The sequence below is a fragment of the Schistocerca gregaria genome, chromosome 9 (assembly GCF_023897955.1).
Source record: "Schistocerca gregaria isolate iqSchGreg1 chromosome 9, iqSchGreg1.2, whole genome shotgun sequence".
Lineage (NCBI taxonomy): Eukaryota > Metazoa > Arthropoda > Insecta > Orthoptera > Acrididae > Schistocerca > Schistocerca gregaria.
In genome coordinates, this window is record NC_064928.1 from 242,646,041 (window position 1) to 242,663,843 (window position 17,803).

General features: G+C 45.2%; 1 protein-coding gene across 1 annotated transcript in view; it reads left to right on the forward strand.

Moving 5' to 3' along the window:
- LOC126291537 (melanopsin-like) overlaps positions 1–17,803 on the forward strand; it is a 254,604-nt gene that overhangs the window by 135,085 nt on the left and 101,716 nt on the right. The window lies entirely within an intron of this gene.

The window sequence follows — 17,803 nt, forward strand, 5'->3', positions numbered from 1 at the left end:
CTCTCCGCTCAACTCTGACAGTTTGTCGTATCTATTGCATGTATGCAAAGTAAAACTGTTTGAGTACCTCCTCTTCCTAGCTACCTTCTTGCCAACTGCCAGTTCCCATTCCCCACCACCCTTCACCCTCCTCAACCTATCTATTCCTCCTTTGCGCATTGTAACTGCATCTGAAGGGCACAGATCTTGCGCTCATGCTCCTCTATTAACTTGTTTCTACTACAGATTCTACATTCCCAGGAGAGGATCTCACTAAAATGACTACTGGCTTCCCCACTGCATTCCCCCCAATGAAAATACTTTGAACAAATCCCACACCCTAATCCACTGCTCACAAACCTACGACAGAGCCCACACTTTTCACTCATGGTAAAAGTATTACAGTTACTCAAAAAAACTGCGTCTTCGTTACCAAAGTTAGTTACACCAGTGGAACTATTTAAGAACTAACAATAATAGTCTCGAAATTCTCTGCCTACGAAGAAAGCAGCTACTTGTATTAATACTACTACAACACAGCCGATACAAATACCAGCAAAACTTCACAAAATTATTAACTGAAACCAAAAGCTTAAAACGACCACTGTAACATCAAGCGAAGTTAAAACACTAAATGAAAATTTTACTGAAATATTTCACTAGAAAGAATAATAAACGTCAGTTGAAAACTAAAGTACGAAATTTACTAACGACTTTAACACATTTAAAACTATAAAACACAGCGAGCGAACGATTACAAAAGTTTATTAAGTCGTTATTTCGCCAAAAACGGCACGCAACACCGCTGAAATCTATTAAATTTAATAACTGTATTACAGAGCACAAATAAGTTTGTCAGTACTTAGCTTATATCCGCTACAGCTGCAGTGCACGTCGCAAAATGTAAACACACTACTGAGGCTAGAGGCTTAGACAATTCTTTAGTCTTCTGCAGTTCACTCTGTTCAAGATTACACAGTACGAGCAACATTTTAGTTCTGCCTATTCACATTTGGTAATCGCTCTGTCTGGCACTGTCCTGTGATATATAATCGCGGTCGTTAATTCAAGCGTGGAATACTGACATTGCAATTGCAATTATATTTAGAACTACACTCGTGACTAGCAACGTGAAGCCTCAGCATAGAACGAAAAAGACACGTGACCAGCAATTTACTTTACTTCCCTCACACGACGACTACAGTGAACTGACGCTTATCGCTGCAAAGGTTCTCGGCTCAGCGAGATAACATAAATTCTACTTCACCAAAAGCTTCCGTGGGCACCTCCACGGCTGCCGTTGAACACCAGGCGATTCTCAGGCTCTCGCTACAAGTGCTCTACTCTGTCCCAGTAACGAAGTCGCACACTTCGCCAGGACCAACCTCTCTCCTCGACGCTCCAGGAACAAGTGTTTCTCATTCGCTACGCTTTTTCGTAGCTCCTGTTCTTTTTTCATCCCCCTTTTAATGTGTGTGGCCAATCATGTTGCTGGAAGGCGTTCGTTTCAGAGCGCCACCAATCTCAGTTTTGCCACCTACCGAAGCTTCTAGAAGCTTCCAGACTGTTCCAGAAGCTTCCGCTCCGGCCGTTGAGACAACCACCTAGAGGCCGCCACGCGTTTAGTGAGCGAGCCTCTGTGTCTTCTCCTTGTCCTCGGCCACGTGGCTCCCGCTAAGCCGCGCTCCACCCGCCTGGGGTTTCCAGAGTAGCTTACGGCCGCTGCTGTCTTCAGCTCTCGGGCCTGCCTGCCACGCTTGTGTCTTTCCCGTTCTCCTGCGAGCCCCCGTCTCCGTCCGCTTCTCTATCGCCCAACGTGCAGATATTCTGCTACAAATTAAGATCCCTAGCCGATGTCAGTATCGTTAATGGTTTCCTGTCTCGATGTTTATACTTCCGGAGTGGCAGTTGTAATGTCGCTCAAAATGATGCAACCTTAAAACTTTATGAGCTGTAACGGTTCTATAACGTAATCTTTTGATCTAATGTCATTAAATTTTCCTGGAGACATACTGATTCTCAACTTTATTTTCGACAAGGACAGAAGCTGAAGTAAGGAACTAAAATTTACACCAAGGCTGGAGTGTCAACAGAAGCTTCTATTAAGGAGAGCTTGGTGTAGGGCACAGCGGATAACACAGCTGCCTAGCAAGCAGGAGGCGCAAGTTCACGTCCAGCTCTTCGCGCGAATCGTCATTCGTTAGTTCAGTTCCTATCCTTACCAATTCTATAACGATCACTTGGGTTGCGCCCGAATCTACTTTAAAAGCTTTGTTTTATTAAATCCTCGACGGCCCTTGGGTGCTTTCTAATCTCTGCATGTTCCTTTCCCTTGGCGTCTGCTATTTCCAACATCGTTCGACGCCTCTAACATTCCCATCTGGCTACGGCAGTATTAACTCACTGGGCCCGGACCCGGGCGACGTCGGGTGAAACCCAGTTCCGCACATCCATAGTTATGTCTTCCGTGGGCTCCCTGAATCGCTTGTGCTGAATGCTGGGACGCTTCCCCTGGAAAGGACGCGGCTGCCTCCTGTGCAAGCCTTCCCCAGTGCGAGATTCTGCAGCGTGTCTAATCAGACGGCACGTTTTACGCTAACCTTGCTCTCTCCCTCCATTTCCAGCTTTCCTACACCTCGAATTTTACTTGCATCCCACACGCCTCTTCGCATATATACTGTAACGAAATTCTTTATCTCCTGCACGCCAGTATTCCATAATGAAAGTTCTCCTCTCATCAAGAAATCTTTCTTCACCTTAGGAAATTAAGTACAGATATCGTCCAAAATCGGAACATCTTCTACAATCTTGCTCTAGGAGAGAATCGTTCTCCCTCTGTTTCTACAATGCACATGTTTATCTGGTCACTACTCACATTTATGCTACACTTTATTTGGTTGATCCTCAACGTAAATTCTGTATACTTGGACACAGATTCTGTGTCAAGTAGGGCGTCGATTCTATTCGGCCGTTCATCTAATTCCTCCTGAACCTTCGTGAGACAGGGCTATATTTTCCGATAATCTTATCACTGGTATTTGTTCCTCTAGCATCTGTACTCGTCTTTTGATATATTGTCTCACTTTTTCCACTGGTTGCAAATCGTGTACGTTAAGAAACGCTGCTTATGAGCTACACACCTCAACAAAAGTTTGGAACATCAAAGAGTTTACTTCAGTGACTTTTTATAGTGCACCCGCTGCACTGATGGTTTGTACAATGCCTTATTAACAAAATAAACATAATTCCATCTGAAAACAACAACAATTTTGATTACTTACAAAAAATCATTGTAAAACAAAGCAGGCTGTCTCCTAAATGTACGTCTTGATAACAAAGCAGTGAAAATCTTAAACTTATAATGATGACTATCCGTCTTGAGTATTATGTCCTCTCCTCGCACGAGTGAGCTCTTCCACTCTGTGAGGAGTGAGGAATGTTCTGGAAGAGACCAGGCAGCTTCAGTCAGGTGGATTCGGACGCTGTATGGTGGCCACCTTCAACAGGTCCCATACATGCTCAGTTGCATTCGTGTCTGGGGACTGTGCTGGCCAGTGCATTCGGTTAATATTGCATCTTTGAAGACATTGAGACACTGATAGAGTAAGGTGTGGTCTTGCATTGCCACCGACTAGGATGAGCTTGTCACGGACTTCACGTCCGTAGTGCCACACAATCGTTTGTATGACCTCTTGGGGGTATCGGAGACCAGTCAAATTGCCGTAGTTGAGAATTAGAGGGGTTTGCGTTTCATCATTATCTTCGTCCAGAGCATTACACTTCCAACGGCAAACGAATGGACTTTCTGAATGTATCTGTTTTCTTGGTGTCATCTAGCGCTTCTCCAAACCTATACACCTCTAGTCTTCGGTCACAAATCAGATCCTTCGACTGTGTCGATTCCGTTGATGTTTGGCAAAACTTCTCATTGATCATCTGGAATGAAGAGACGCTGGTACAATCTTCTATGCACTGTTTGGTCTGAGATACAAATCCTTGTAGCTCGCCGGCCGGTGTGGCCGAGCAGTTCTAGGCGCTTCAGTCTGGAACAACGCGACCGCTACGGTCGCAGGTTCGAATCTTGCCTCGGGTATGGATGTGTGTGATGTACTTAGGTTAGTTAGGTTTAAGTAGTTCTAAGTTCCAGGGGACTGTTGACCTCAGATGTTAAGTCCCATAGTGCTCAGAACCATTTGAACCATTTTGAACCTTGTTGCTCAGACGAAATCACTTCGAATATTTCTGGCAGCTGATGTTGGGAGCCTGCGAGCCCAAAGTTGGAGAAAACGATCTTGCACTGGTGTTGTCTTACGAGGACGATCACTGCGAGGTATGATATTTCACATTTCCGATCTCTGAGTTGTGTCGGCTACAGTAGAAAGAGGCACCCGCACAAACAGGCAAGGAGAGATGTTACGATGGCCAGTGGCAGGAATCCAAAACGACCTGTTCATAACACTTGCAGATCACTAGAACACGTTACTTCTAAAGAGGAAAGAAACGTAGCTTATCGTTGTGAGGTGGCTTCATGTGCTTACTGTATTCAATTTCTTTTACACACTGTTACTACTCTCAGAAGGCTGGCTAAGTACCGTCTTCCTATTACTGAGTACTGATGCTCTCGAAGTCTGCGACCGATGTGGTGGCCAACCAGCGATGGGCGGCTCGTTAGCTCAGCGATGACAGGGGGCGCTGAGCTCCGACCTCCCGGAGGTGCGGCGCTGCCCACTCTTCCCACTGGCGCGCGGGTCAGCGCCTTCTCGATGTCGTTCCGCGACGCTGCGCTGGTCGGTGTGCAGTCGATGTTCTAGGACTGCACACTGGGTAGTTCCTCTCCAAAGTGTACCCTCTACTTTACTAGATTCATTCACCCTTGGCCAAATTTTACTTTGAGCATTTCTTTCGGAGTATTTATTACAAATACCTCTCTCTCGCTCTCTCTCTCTCTCTCTCTCTCTCTCTCTCTCTCTCTCTCTCTCTCTCTCTCTGACACATTCACATCTTTACCAATTTTTCTTTTTTCCGTTTTAATTTTTTTCATTGTAAACTATACTTCCGACTTCTCACGTAATCCATTGCACTTTTTATTGCCTCAGTATTTCCTTACTTACCCACAGCTGACTGTCTCCAACTTACAAATGAGTATATACAGTAAAAAATGTTAAGCTTCATCAGAGAATTGCTCATTTTACGTCAGGAGCTACTAAGTGTGATGTAAAACTTATTCTAACCAGCAGTAGATAAACGTGGAAAACGCATTTTCAGCTTGCTATAAAGTTCACTTCGTTACCTGTCAAGCATTTTGCATCATTATGTGAGTGACGGGAGTACCGTTATTTACTCTGTTGATATTCAAATTCACTATTAATTTAAAATTATCAAAGCAATTTTAGTAAGGCAATTAGTACACATAATTTGTTACGTAGAACTGTATGTACATTAAGAATGAAGACAGATAGCATCATATACACCTCCCCTCCCCCCCCCCCCCCCCCCTCCGTGCGGTTCAGTGTGAATCCTGATACTTTTCTCATCGAAGGTCAATGAGGAGGTTCCCATTACGAGAGCTAATGAGGGAATGCATTATCAAAAAAGGCATACGGCTAAAACTCGATCAGTCGATAACCCAAGGCATTATGTTTTGTTATTCTGTGGTCCTTCTCTCAAAATTTTGTAAATCCAACTATGTTTAGTCCTACGTGCTTCAAACATAAATTTCTGTCCTTTAGCTAAAAGTAGCGGAGTAATACTATGTCGAAACCTAAACTCGGGTAAACAAAAACGCATCGCTTGGAAGAAGGGAACAGTATTTCTTAATACCCTACAGAAACGTAATAACTTTTTGTCTTCCGAACTGAAAGAGAATTAGCAATCGTCTGTGAGTGCTTTTATACGACATTTCCACGTACACGAGGTGCTTTTTTTTAACTATAATTTTTTTATTTCTGACAAACCTTTGTATGAAGTGCTATATTTTACCCCTCATAATGACGAGATGGTATGACACTCTATACTTGACAATGAACAGGTTTAATAACAAAAATTTTTGAAGACCGGGAGATGACACTATATCTCTCGAAACCAGGTATAAAAATCAAGAGGAATTTATGTGATCTTGGCGACTAGAAGTTTTTTACCACGAAAAAGAAACTTTTACAGACGCCCACGATTACGAATGTCGATTGCAGCGGTGTCCTCAGGAAGTGAATGAGCAGCGCAGCGTCAGCTGCTCGTGTCATTAAATGAGTTCTTTGCGGCACTGTGCTGTAATCCAGGGAAAAACAGAATTACGGCTCCTCTGTTATTAAGCACACTGGCCTCGGAGGCTCCAGTCTCCATCCGGCCACCCTCGGTTTAGGCTTTTCGCAGTTTCCCTGAATTACTCCAGGCAAATTCCGACATGGTTTCTACTGTGAGGCCGTGACCGACTACCTGCTCTATCCTGCATTTGTCAGTCTGGACTTGTAAGTATGTAACTCCCAGCATACAAGGTGTTTCATAGTCCTTGAGCGACTTCTGCGAGAGGCAGAGTGTTCGCCCGCGGTGGGCCTCCTTTCGTGTTCTCCGTCCGCGGGACGACGAGGTTCTCCAGAGACAGAGGGCCTGGTGGGCGGGTGTGCTGCACGCTGTCCACCACAGCAAGCTGCTCGAGCTGTCTGCGAGGAGACAGCCACAAGAGCGAGTGTGTCTAAGCGAAGAAATTATGTTAGAAGCGAGCCAGGAATTTTACTTTTGATCGGCCCAGTACATTTCACACGGAGCAACCCCTACGCCCTACCGCCTGTCAGGGGCACAACCTATACGAAAGAAGCCTAGGGTCAGCGGACATTTTGTTTCTAACGACAGTTGTTCTCCGTGACATGAGCTACCACCTGTAAACGTTTGATACAAAGGCTTCGACACACTCCGTACATGAATTATGTTTCCTGTTCTTAAATTTTAACACCAGGACGTTTCCAATACCTTTATGAAAGCATCAACAGGTGAACAAAACCACTACTGGTAGCTCTACCACCATTGGTGCTACTGCTTCGTCATGGCGTCTCGTCATGGCGCTTCTAGCTGGTGGTGTAACGGCTGCGGTCAGTACACCTGGACGCCGTAGCAGGCGGAGTGTTCAGTGCTGGCTCTGGGTGAAACCAAACTAATTGTTGGATGTTTTTATCGACGACCCGATTCTTCTTTGAATGACTCTTAAACTGTAATAATAGTTCAAGAGTCATTCAAAGCAAATCTACGGTCAGTGGCTAGTAAAATCCCAAATAACGCAATATCATTTGGAGGCGACTTTAGCCTACCGAGTATAGACTAGGTCGCCAGTGCATTCATTGCGGAATGGTACAGACAGACAGTCAAGCAAAGTAGTTTTGAACACGTTTTCCGAAAAGTGTCTTCAGCTGCTAATTCGGCTGCCCACACGGAGTGGAAATATCTTGGACCTCATAGCAACAGACAGACCACACCTTATCAATAGCGTCAATGTGCAGGCGGAGATAAGTGATCGTGATCTCATTGTTAAGACTATGGTTACGGAAGTTAATAAATCAGTCGAGGCTGCTTGGCCACTATTTCTGTCAGAATGAGCAGATAAACATTTGTTATAGTCCCACTTAGAGAAAGCACTGACATCATTTAGTTGCAGTAACATGGCATTTTGGGTCCGCCTTGGTGTAAAGCACTTCTGTTGTTTATTTATTTATTTCCAAAGAAGTTTCAGCGACAATATCGCAGTCAGCAGTGGGCTGTGGCTCTAAAACATGCTAAAATAGCAACTTATAAAGAATGTAAAACATGTGATTCTTCAGTTTCTCCCGGCGTATTTGTTGCTCGAACAGTCCCCGGGTTTACTGCCGGTCCACAGTGTCCAGCGGGCACAATACTTCGGCCATCAGACATGCCGCCATCGCCAGATGCACTGACGAACTGAGCTCCTGAGGGCGGGCGGCCGACTTAAATCCCCTCCCCCCGCGGGCCGCTCTCTTCGCCGTCCGCGCCCGCGCGCCGGCGGTCGCGAAGACGTGGGCGTCGGAATCTGTCGTAGCGTCGATGTGCTCGCTGCGTCTGCCCTGGTCGCCAGTTCGTACTTCTTGCTGAGAGTCTTCTTAAATATTGTGCCCGTTGGACACTATGAACCGGCAGTACACCCGTGGACTGTTCGAGCAATGTAAAACATTATTACATGCGTACTGTTTGGTTCTAAATGTGGTTTCTTTGAACAGTTTCATAATACCTTATTTACTTTACGTAACAGCATGGATTCTGACATTTTTGTCGCTGTTTCCGGCATATTTTCTGCGATTTTTTCGTTGCGGTTGTCCTCGGCATACATCTGGTCATCTGCGACTGTATGAGCAATTGTTAATAAACAAATATGAAACACGAACTTACAACGTGACAGTTTTTGAACTATATGAAATAAACTCGTCATAACTTCTGAACGGTTTGCATCGGAAAGTTCAAACTGCACGGTTGGCCGCGGAGCATGATCGGAATTATTATGCGCACGTGCTTTTGGTTTAGCGACGAAGCCCACTTTCATTTGGATGGGTTCGTCAATAAGAAAAATTGGGGAGCTTGTGGCCTGAGAATCCACATTTAGCGATCTGGAAGTTCTTCACCCCTAACGGGTTATTGTGTGCTAAGCGATGTTCAATATCGGAATAAACTGTGCGACATTCCTTGATGACACGATGACTACCCAACGGTACGTGAACGTTTTGGAAGATGATTTCATCTACATTATCAAAAAGTGACCCTGATTTCGACAAGATGTGGTTTATGCAAGACGGAGCTCGTCCCGATCGAAGCAGGAGTGTGTCTGATGTCGTGGAAAAACAATTTGGGGGCCACATTCTGGCGCTGGGGTACCCAGAGGCCACTGGCATGGGCCTCGATTGCCCGCCATATTCTACGCGTCTGAACACATTTGATTCCCTTGTGTGGGCCTACATTGAAGACAAGCTGTACACCACCAACCCCAAAACCTTTGCTGAGCTACAAACAGCCACTGATGAGGTCATCGACAGCATCGATGTTGCTGCACTGCAGCATGTCGCGCAGAATTTCTGTATTCGTCTGTGCCGCAGACGTTTTTTTCACATTGTTGAATAACTGTCGCCCTGTGTGTGTGCCAGCGTTATACAACTGGGATTGCGGTACCGTTGTGGATAAAGTTTTGGTATGTTTGAGGTTGTCACGTGGTTTGTCATGTACTCACATTTGTTAGGCGGCTTGCAGCCGCTTTTGGACGAAGAAAAACATAACTTTGCTCCTTGTTTGTAATTGAGTACATCACTCTATCTTGCTCTTACTGTGTGTGGCGAGTGTTTGTCTGTGTGTCTGTGTCTGTGTGTGTGTGTGTGTGTGTGTGTGTGTGTGTGTGTGTGTGTGTGTGTGTGTCTGTGTGTGTGTGTGCGTGTGTGTGGTTGTTTGTTTTTCTGTCAGCTCTCTTTGAGCGATAAAGAATGTGTTATTGTAAAGTGTCGTGTTTTCGCTCATTACGTTTTTCCCTTCCACTATACGCTTTTGTAGTAATTATTTCCTTTATTGTTAGTTTTCGGTGTAAGCTGTTGCTGTATTTCAGAATGTGCAGATCAGTTTAGATATTAGTAGAACTGTGGTTTTTATTCATTAGGTGTGCCGCGAAAGCGGAAACTGTGCTTCCCTCTTTGGAGCTCTCATGTGCTCTGTGTACACTGTTCAGAGGTTTCTGCTTGTTTGTCCTATGTATTGGGCTTGAGATGAGTTACGCGTAAGTTCGTATTTTCCAGCATCGCTGACTTTTTGTGACGTTCCTTTGCCTGGTCTTAGCCTTTGTTGAACGGTGTTGTTTGTTTTGAATGTTACTGAGATCCCTTGCATTTTGGATATGTTCCCAATTCTATGTGCCAGTTTTATTATTGTGTCTCACTGTGAGCCATCTTTCTCTTTTTCACAACGGCAACAACCATGCTGTGAAGCAATGTAAAAAGCTGTTATGAAACTATTCACAGAAAAAAATATTTGGAACCAAACAGTACACAAGTAATAACGTTTTGGATGTTTATAAGTACGCTATTGGTTCAAATGGGTCTGAGCACTATGGGACTTAACATCTGAGGTGATCAGTCCCCTAGAACTTAGAACTACTTAAACCTAACTAACCTAAGGACATCACACACATCCATGCCCTACGCAGGATTCGAACCTGCGACCGTAGCGGTCTCGCGGTTCCGGACTCAAGCGCCTGGAACCGCACGGCCACACCAGCCGGCGGAGAATAACAGATGAGAACAGCTCGCTCGGCCAGTCAGTCTAACCTCGCGTGCGTCTGTGGACACATCGCCTCGCGTTAGACAGCTTGCTTCCTTGTTCTGTGTACGAGTGGACGTGTTTCTTAGGTTTCCTGTGACTCCGTTGTTCGCTCTTGTTGTTGTTGTTCGTTCTGTCCTTCGCTAGTCGTGTCCGTCCTCTCCCGTTGTGTTGTTGTTCGCGGGCCTCTCCGCTTTCCGTCATTTCCACCCCGCGATCGTCCCGGTCGCAGTTATAACATTTTGCATCAATGTGAACCCACAATCCGATAGTGTTATTTTTTTGCAAACACGGTCCAGTGTAAAAATTTCAAGATAAAATTATTATTTACTTCCAGTATGAGGAATGCAGAAAAATTATTGGCAATGTTTACGCGGATTGTCAATCGTACACTGGAGAAGTACGTCCTGGGTAAGTGCATTAAGAACGGAAAAGACCGACATCTACATGCACATGATTACTCTGCTATTCACAGTAAAGTGCCGTGGCTTAGCAACGAAATTCCGGAAATGCTGAGGCAGCAGAGGCCGTTGTACTTTGAGTTTAAAAGAGAGAGCGTAAATGAAGATAGGCAAAGATGTAGATGTAGATGTAGATATTCGTGCGTCTGTGAAAAGTTCCATGCGCGATGTGTACAACAACCACCGTCATACCTTAGCAAAAGATGTGGCCTAGAACCCGAGAAAACTGTGGTCCTGTGTAAGATCGTTAAGCGGGTCTAAGTCTTCTATCCAGTCACCCGTTCACCAGTGTGGTGTGGGAGTTCAAGATAGCACGACGAAAGCCGAAGTTTCAATTCTGCGCTTCAGAAACGCTTCGCGCAGGAGAATCGCACAATTACGCCGTCATCCGGCCATCGAACAGCCTGCCGTGTGGACGGCGTCGTAGCCAGCGTCCATGGCGTAGACAAACAATTGAAAGAGTTGAAAACAAATAAGTGGTGAGGTACGGATGGAGTCTCAGTTCGCTTTTACAAAGAGCACTGGTCACTCACTTAGTTTTCATTCATAGCGAATCCCTCGGACAGCACAAAGTGCCAAGCGACTGGAGAAAAGTGCAGATCACCCACGTATGTAAGGAGGATAAAGTGACGAAGCCGCAAAATGATAGACCAGTATCCTTAACATCGGTTTGCTGCACAATTCTTAAATCTATTCTCAGTTCCACCTTAATAAATTTTCTATATGTCCATGAACTAACAAGGTTTCAGAAAGCATCACTCTTGTGAAACTCAGCTTGCAACAGGCAGGTTCCGTATTTCTAGATTTACGTAAACCTCTTTACATGGTACACCATGCAGACTGTTAATGTACGGGCGAAAATACGTAATAGGTTCCCAGGTATCTGAGTGCCTCTGAGATTTCTGAAATAGTAGAGGCCAGTATATTATCCTCGAAGGTGAGCGTTTATCAGAGACAGCAGTATCGGCAGAAGTGACTCAGGAAGTGTGACAGGACCGCTGTTACTTTATATGTACGTAAACGACATGATGGACAGGATGGGCAGCAGTCTGCAGTTCTTTGTTGATGATGCTGTGGTGTACGGGAAGTTGCGTGACAGTAGGAGGATACCAGATAACTTAGAAGAAAATTCTAGTTGGTATGATGGATGGCAACTACCTCCAAACGTAGACAAATGTAACTCAACGCAGATGAGTAGGGGAAAACAAAGCCATAATGTTCCGGTATAACACTAGCAGTGTCCCGCTTGACAAGTCACGTCGTTTAGATATCTGGGAGTAACGCTGCAAAGAGATATTAGATGGAACGTGCATGTGTCAGATTGAAGGAAGGCATGGAAGCAATTCAGAGGCGGACTGCTAGATTTGGAGTTGGCAGGTTCAAGTAATACGCAAGTGTCACGAAGATGTATCGGGAACTAAATGGCAATTTCTGGAGAGAAGGCAACATTCTTTTCGAGGGCCGCTAATCAGAAAATTTAGAGAACCGGCATCTACATCTACATCTACACCCATATTCCGCAAGCCACATGACTGTGTGTGGTGGAGGGTACCCTGAGTACCTCTATCGGTTCTCCCCTCTATTCCAGTCTCGTATTGCTCGTGGAAAGAAGGACTGTCGGTATGCTTCTGTGTGGGCTCTAATCTCTCTGATTTTATCCTCATGGTCTCTTCGCGAGATATACGTAGGAGGGAGCAATATACTGCTTGACTCTTCGGTGAAGGTATGTTCTCGAAACTTTAACAAAAGCCCGTACCGAGCTACTGAGCGTCTCTCCTGCAGAGTCTTCCACTGGAGTTTATCTATCATCTCCGTAACGCTTTTGCGATTACTAAAAGATCCTGTAACGAAGCGCACTGCTCTCCGTTGGATCTTCTCTCTTCTATCAACCCTATCTGGTACGGATCCCACACTGCTGAGCAGTATTCAAGCAGTGGGCGAACAAGCGTACTGTAACCTACTTCTGAAGCTGACTGCAGAACGATCCTACTACCGTCAACATGCATTTCCTGTAAGGACGTCGAACATAAGATACGAGAAATTAGAGCTCATACGGAGGCATTTAGACAGTCGTTTTTCCCTCAATCTATTTTTGAGTATGTGTGTAAATGTAGACATTCGGCGTTTGTTTCATATTTCACCCTTGCCTGCACAGATATCCTAGATACATGCAGCCAAGGGCAGAGATTCCCTTGGGCTGTGCCTGCTGTACCGTGTAGAGCACCTCATGGCTTGTACTGCCTCACACCTTCACAGCTGGAACAGCCGCTTCCACGGGCGACTCTACTTCACGGCTGCTCTCTCAGGGACCCGACTTTTGATTGGTTTTTCTCGTTGTAACAGAGATCATTAACACACACCCAGCTTCGATAAGATCGCTAATAACGTATCTGCTAAAGAAACAGAGCGCCTACCCCGATTACGGGGTAAAAGGCGCGTTTAGAATCCACAACGTACACTTGTTCTGACCTTTGGCCTGGAAATTTTCATTTCCTAAAGGTACTGTCTGGGACAGCTCACCTGAATGCCTGTTGCTCTCAAAACCTTTTTCTCCAAATGTCAGTTTTATGCGCTTAGTCTTCATTAATTTTTGAGTTTTATACTGCCACTGCTGTTATCATCAGTCTTATTGTCATGTAAGTCTGCAGGCGTTCGTGGCCGTTGTCATCGAAGTTAAAATATTCTGATTCATTAGGCCCCGTCATGTTTCTTCTAAAATGTTTGATGTTTCGACCCCTCTGCTCGGATCTTCCTCAGGATCTTTTGGTGTCCACTACTGCTAGAACTGTTCTTAGGGACGGTAGTGGTCGTATTATTATTATTATTATTATTATTACTATTATCATAGCCAGCACCAGTACTTAACATGACCTTATTAAGACATAGACAGATAATTTTTCTATTTCTGTTACTATTATTATCTATAATAATAATTTTATACATTTAATAATTAATTAAATTGGAATACAGTACAAAGAAGCACCTAGTCCTATTGCACTCTACCTGCACACACGCTATATTATACTGGCTGAGAAGTTCATATTACTTGTAACGGCCGGCCGCAGTGGTCGAGCGGTTCTAGGCGCTACAGTCTGGAACCGCGCGACCGTTATGCTCGCAGGTCCGAATCCTGCCTCGGGCATGGATGTGTGTGATGTCCTTAGGTTAGTTAGGTTTAAGTAGTTCTAAGTTCTAGGGGACTGATGACGTCATAAGTTAAGTCCCATAGTGCTCAGTGCAATTTGAACCATTTGAACTTGTAACGAATACGATTTTGTGCACAAATACTTAAGAACTGAAAGATGAGCCCCTACATATTTACCATTATATCAGATTAGTGAATGAAAACAAGTTAATCTATTCAACTGATGTATTAAGGGAACTGATTTCTTTCTCTGTGAGTTTCGCAATGAATTATAGTGCAAAAGTAGAGTAACTGAATTTTGTGATATGCTCTTCCAAACAAATGACTAGCGAAAGGTAGATACCTGTACACTTTTTTTTTGTTCCGATTTGTGAAAATGGGAAATGAGCACCTTGAGGCGATGGTTCCACATGAACTGAGTCCAGTTCACTTTTTATGTGGTCTGTACACTTGAGCTGACAATAATGACACGACCCAGTGTGTAGGGATACACACGGGTCTGCGCACGTACTCACTTGTGGTGCAAGGCTCGAGCTCACTGACAGCCTCTTGCGAAATTCTTGTCAGCTTACTAATAGGTTGCTTATAAACCACTTAATTGGTCCGTAATGGCCACTATTAAGGCGTGTAATGTCGGTATGAGATCGGAGTGATAGAACAGGCACCGTACTCATTACGTGATACACCTTGCGTAATGCGGAACTGTCCACTAGACGTGCCGGGGGGGGGGGGGGGGGGGAGCCCATCAGTACAGAAGGTGGTGAGGGGGGGGGGGGGAGAGTGTTGTGTTGTTGGTGGAGGATGAGTCAGCGACATTGACACGGGTCGGTCAGCAGAGCTGGCTCCCTTAGCCCTGTGGACCACAGCGGCCGTCACGAAGGCAGGGATCTCGGGTTCACAGCCAGCTCCTGCAGTCCACAGCCGCTAGCTGCCGTGATTCGCGCAGTCCGTACATCGTTGCCAGACTGTCGGCAGTGCAGCTGGTAGGAGGCACACGCTGTTACGGTGCATTGACGTGTCAGGCAGTGAGCATAATGCAGCAGCAACGGACTACATGCACTGCTCTTCCAGTCGGTGTGTGTAAAGGGCGAAAAGACATTCGAAAACAATGTAAAATTTTAGTATCAAATGTACTGCTTTTCCCTGATCTGACCAACAGTGAAGAAACCAACAACAATATAAATTTTGCGCAAGTTCATAAAATGACTACAAATTACTGTGGTGTTTCAGAATCGACTGTATTCCTTATTGACAATGCAGTAAACTTGATAGAACCTCTAGATATGAGCATGTGGGTTGGTTCCCTAAGGAAAGGATACAAAAGTAAACGCAGGAATTTAACGATTTTGACAAAAATTTAGATCGCATAACTTTACTTAGCTGTTACAACAGATGAGCGCACCCTATGCCTAGAAAAATACTGGGTGATCTCGGCGAAAAAAATAATTATTGTAGCTGAGAGACGTCTGGTCTTTGACTTGTCCGCTCACACTCTTTTAGATTCAGTAAGCGTAATAACGGACGAAAATTTTTAATGGAATGAATAAAAATTGCAACATCATGGACGAAGTTCTGTGTGCAATGCGCTTATGGTCTGCTTAGGGCAATAGTCTTGTAGTATACTATGATGAACCTTGTGTTTTACAAAATCGACCCCCAAATATATTTTGTTCGACTTCAACGCAAGTAGTGGCCTGAGAGTGCCTGCAATTAGTTTCGTATAGTGGATATCGGAGATATGGATGATGGGTCCACTGACGAATGGGCGAAAAGAACTGCAAATAAAAACGTTTCTGGACATGGAGAATATTCTCGCTCGAATTAAGGCGAAGCCGGCTCGCTGCTACCGAGCGGTTCTAGGCGCTTGAGTCCGGAACCACGCTGCTGCTACGGTCGCAGGTTCGAATCCTGCCTCGGGCACGGATGTGTGTGATGTCCTTAGGTTAGTTAGGTTTAAGTAGTTCTAAGTCTAGGGGACTGATGACCTCAGATGTTAAGTCCCATAGTGCTTAGAGCCATTTTAAGCACGATTAAGGAGAACAGTCGGAACATACATTCCGGTGCAGATACACAAGTACTGGAGCGCAGCCGCGCAACGAGTTCCTCACATATAAAATTCGTTCATAGGTGATACGACGCAATAGTGATGTCTCTGGTGTTAGCAAAATTAATTTTATACTTTTCTCAACAACTATTTCGGTTTAAGTTTTTACGGGGTCCAACAGAACGGAAATTTGTCAATGGCAACACCTGTCATTACACTTAATGAGCAGTTCTGCACCACTTACGGTACTTTATTTTTTATCTCGTTAAAGTTTTATGTTTTCACAGAAAAAATGTATCACGCATGTATGAAGTTTGACAATGTTAACATATATTTTTCAGTCAAAGTGTGTAAATGATTCTGTTCTGTCAGTACGCTGAAATAAAAAATTGATGTATTTTTCTTCGAAATTTCTTGTAACGTCAAGTTTTTTATTTGTTTTTTCGCAGCAGCAGGCAAAATTTTCGTTTAGAAAGTACTCCATCATGCTCTAGACTAAAAATATTCGTGTGTAATATTTCGTTCGGAATTTTTTCTAACGTTTGAAATTACCACTAACTGGCAATGCTGTGAGAGAACGCTGAGGTGGCTATTTTGGTGACGGCCGGAACAGTCACCGGACGCCACCAGACTGATGGTAAGTCCACTGGGGCGTTTCGACCCTCCTGAAGCTGCCAAGGTCGGCTGTGGATGACGCGACTGTGAAGTGGAAACGTGAAGCAGGAAACGCAGCTAAGCGGAGGCCAGGCAGAGCTGATGTACTGACACACGGGGTCCGTCGACACCTGCAAACGGTGGCTGCACAAACAGTCTCGAATCACTGTCCGCAGTTCAGCTAGCGCAATGACCGTGTCTAGGAGAACGGTGTACAACTGTTGGGCAGCTCCCCATAAATCACACGTTGCTGTATGTCCTCGCGGCGGCATACATGAATATAACGTTCTCGGTTTTCCAGCAGCGCCAGTCCGAATAAAATCCTCGAGCTTTCGAGGGACATCTCCGTCACCGTAGTCAGGAGTTCAGTGACTGCCGGTGCTACGCTACGATACGCAAATTCACGGAGCTTCGTACTCCGGTGTGTTGTAGGGTGAGCGGATCACGCCTTTCGTACTTCCGCCTGGGTGTGTTGGAAGTTGTCCTCTCGTCTGAATCTTCCTCGCGGTTGCGTTTCTTCTTTTGCTTTATGTGGTTCATGTTGCGGCGTGCCTTCAGTCCAGCAACAGGTCTGATCACCTTGTGGTCGGGCGCCAGTGCACTTCAGCATCTTCAGGTGACAGTCTGCAGTCTGAACACGTTGATTCATAGAACCAAGATTATCTCTGACGACGACCGCCTGCAGTCTGATTTGCGGAACTTAAAAGGTGTTTTCGGGGAAAATGGATACAGCAAAAGAGAGATCGCAATCGCCGCCGACGAAAGACACCAGGTGAATCGATAGAAGAAGCCAAACGGACTGTATTCCTGCCATACTGTTCCTGCAGTAACATGGGCTAAGACCAGTTGTTTCGGCCCGCTCCCAAGATACGAGATATGTTGCGCCATGTTAAAGACGACATTGCTCTTCGAGTGTCCGGCGTGTATGGCGTACCCTGTGAATGTGGCAGCATGTACATTGGACAGACAATTCGCACGGTTGCGGAGCGTTGTACTGAGCATAAGCGCCGAAGGGAGCTTGACAAGTCGGCCATAGCGGAGCACTGCCTAGAAAACGGACATAAAATACAGTTCGAAAATACAAAAGTGTTGGCCTATGCGTCTACATATTGGTACTCCGCTATAAAGGAAGCGGCCGAGATTCGTTTAAACAACAACAATTTCAACAGAGACCAGGGATACACACTCAGCAGTGCTTGGGGACGGGCGTTGGACATCGAAAGAAAGCAG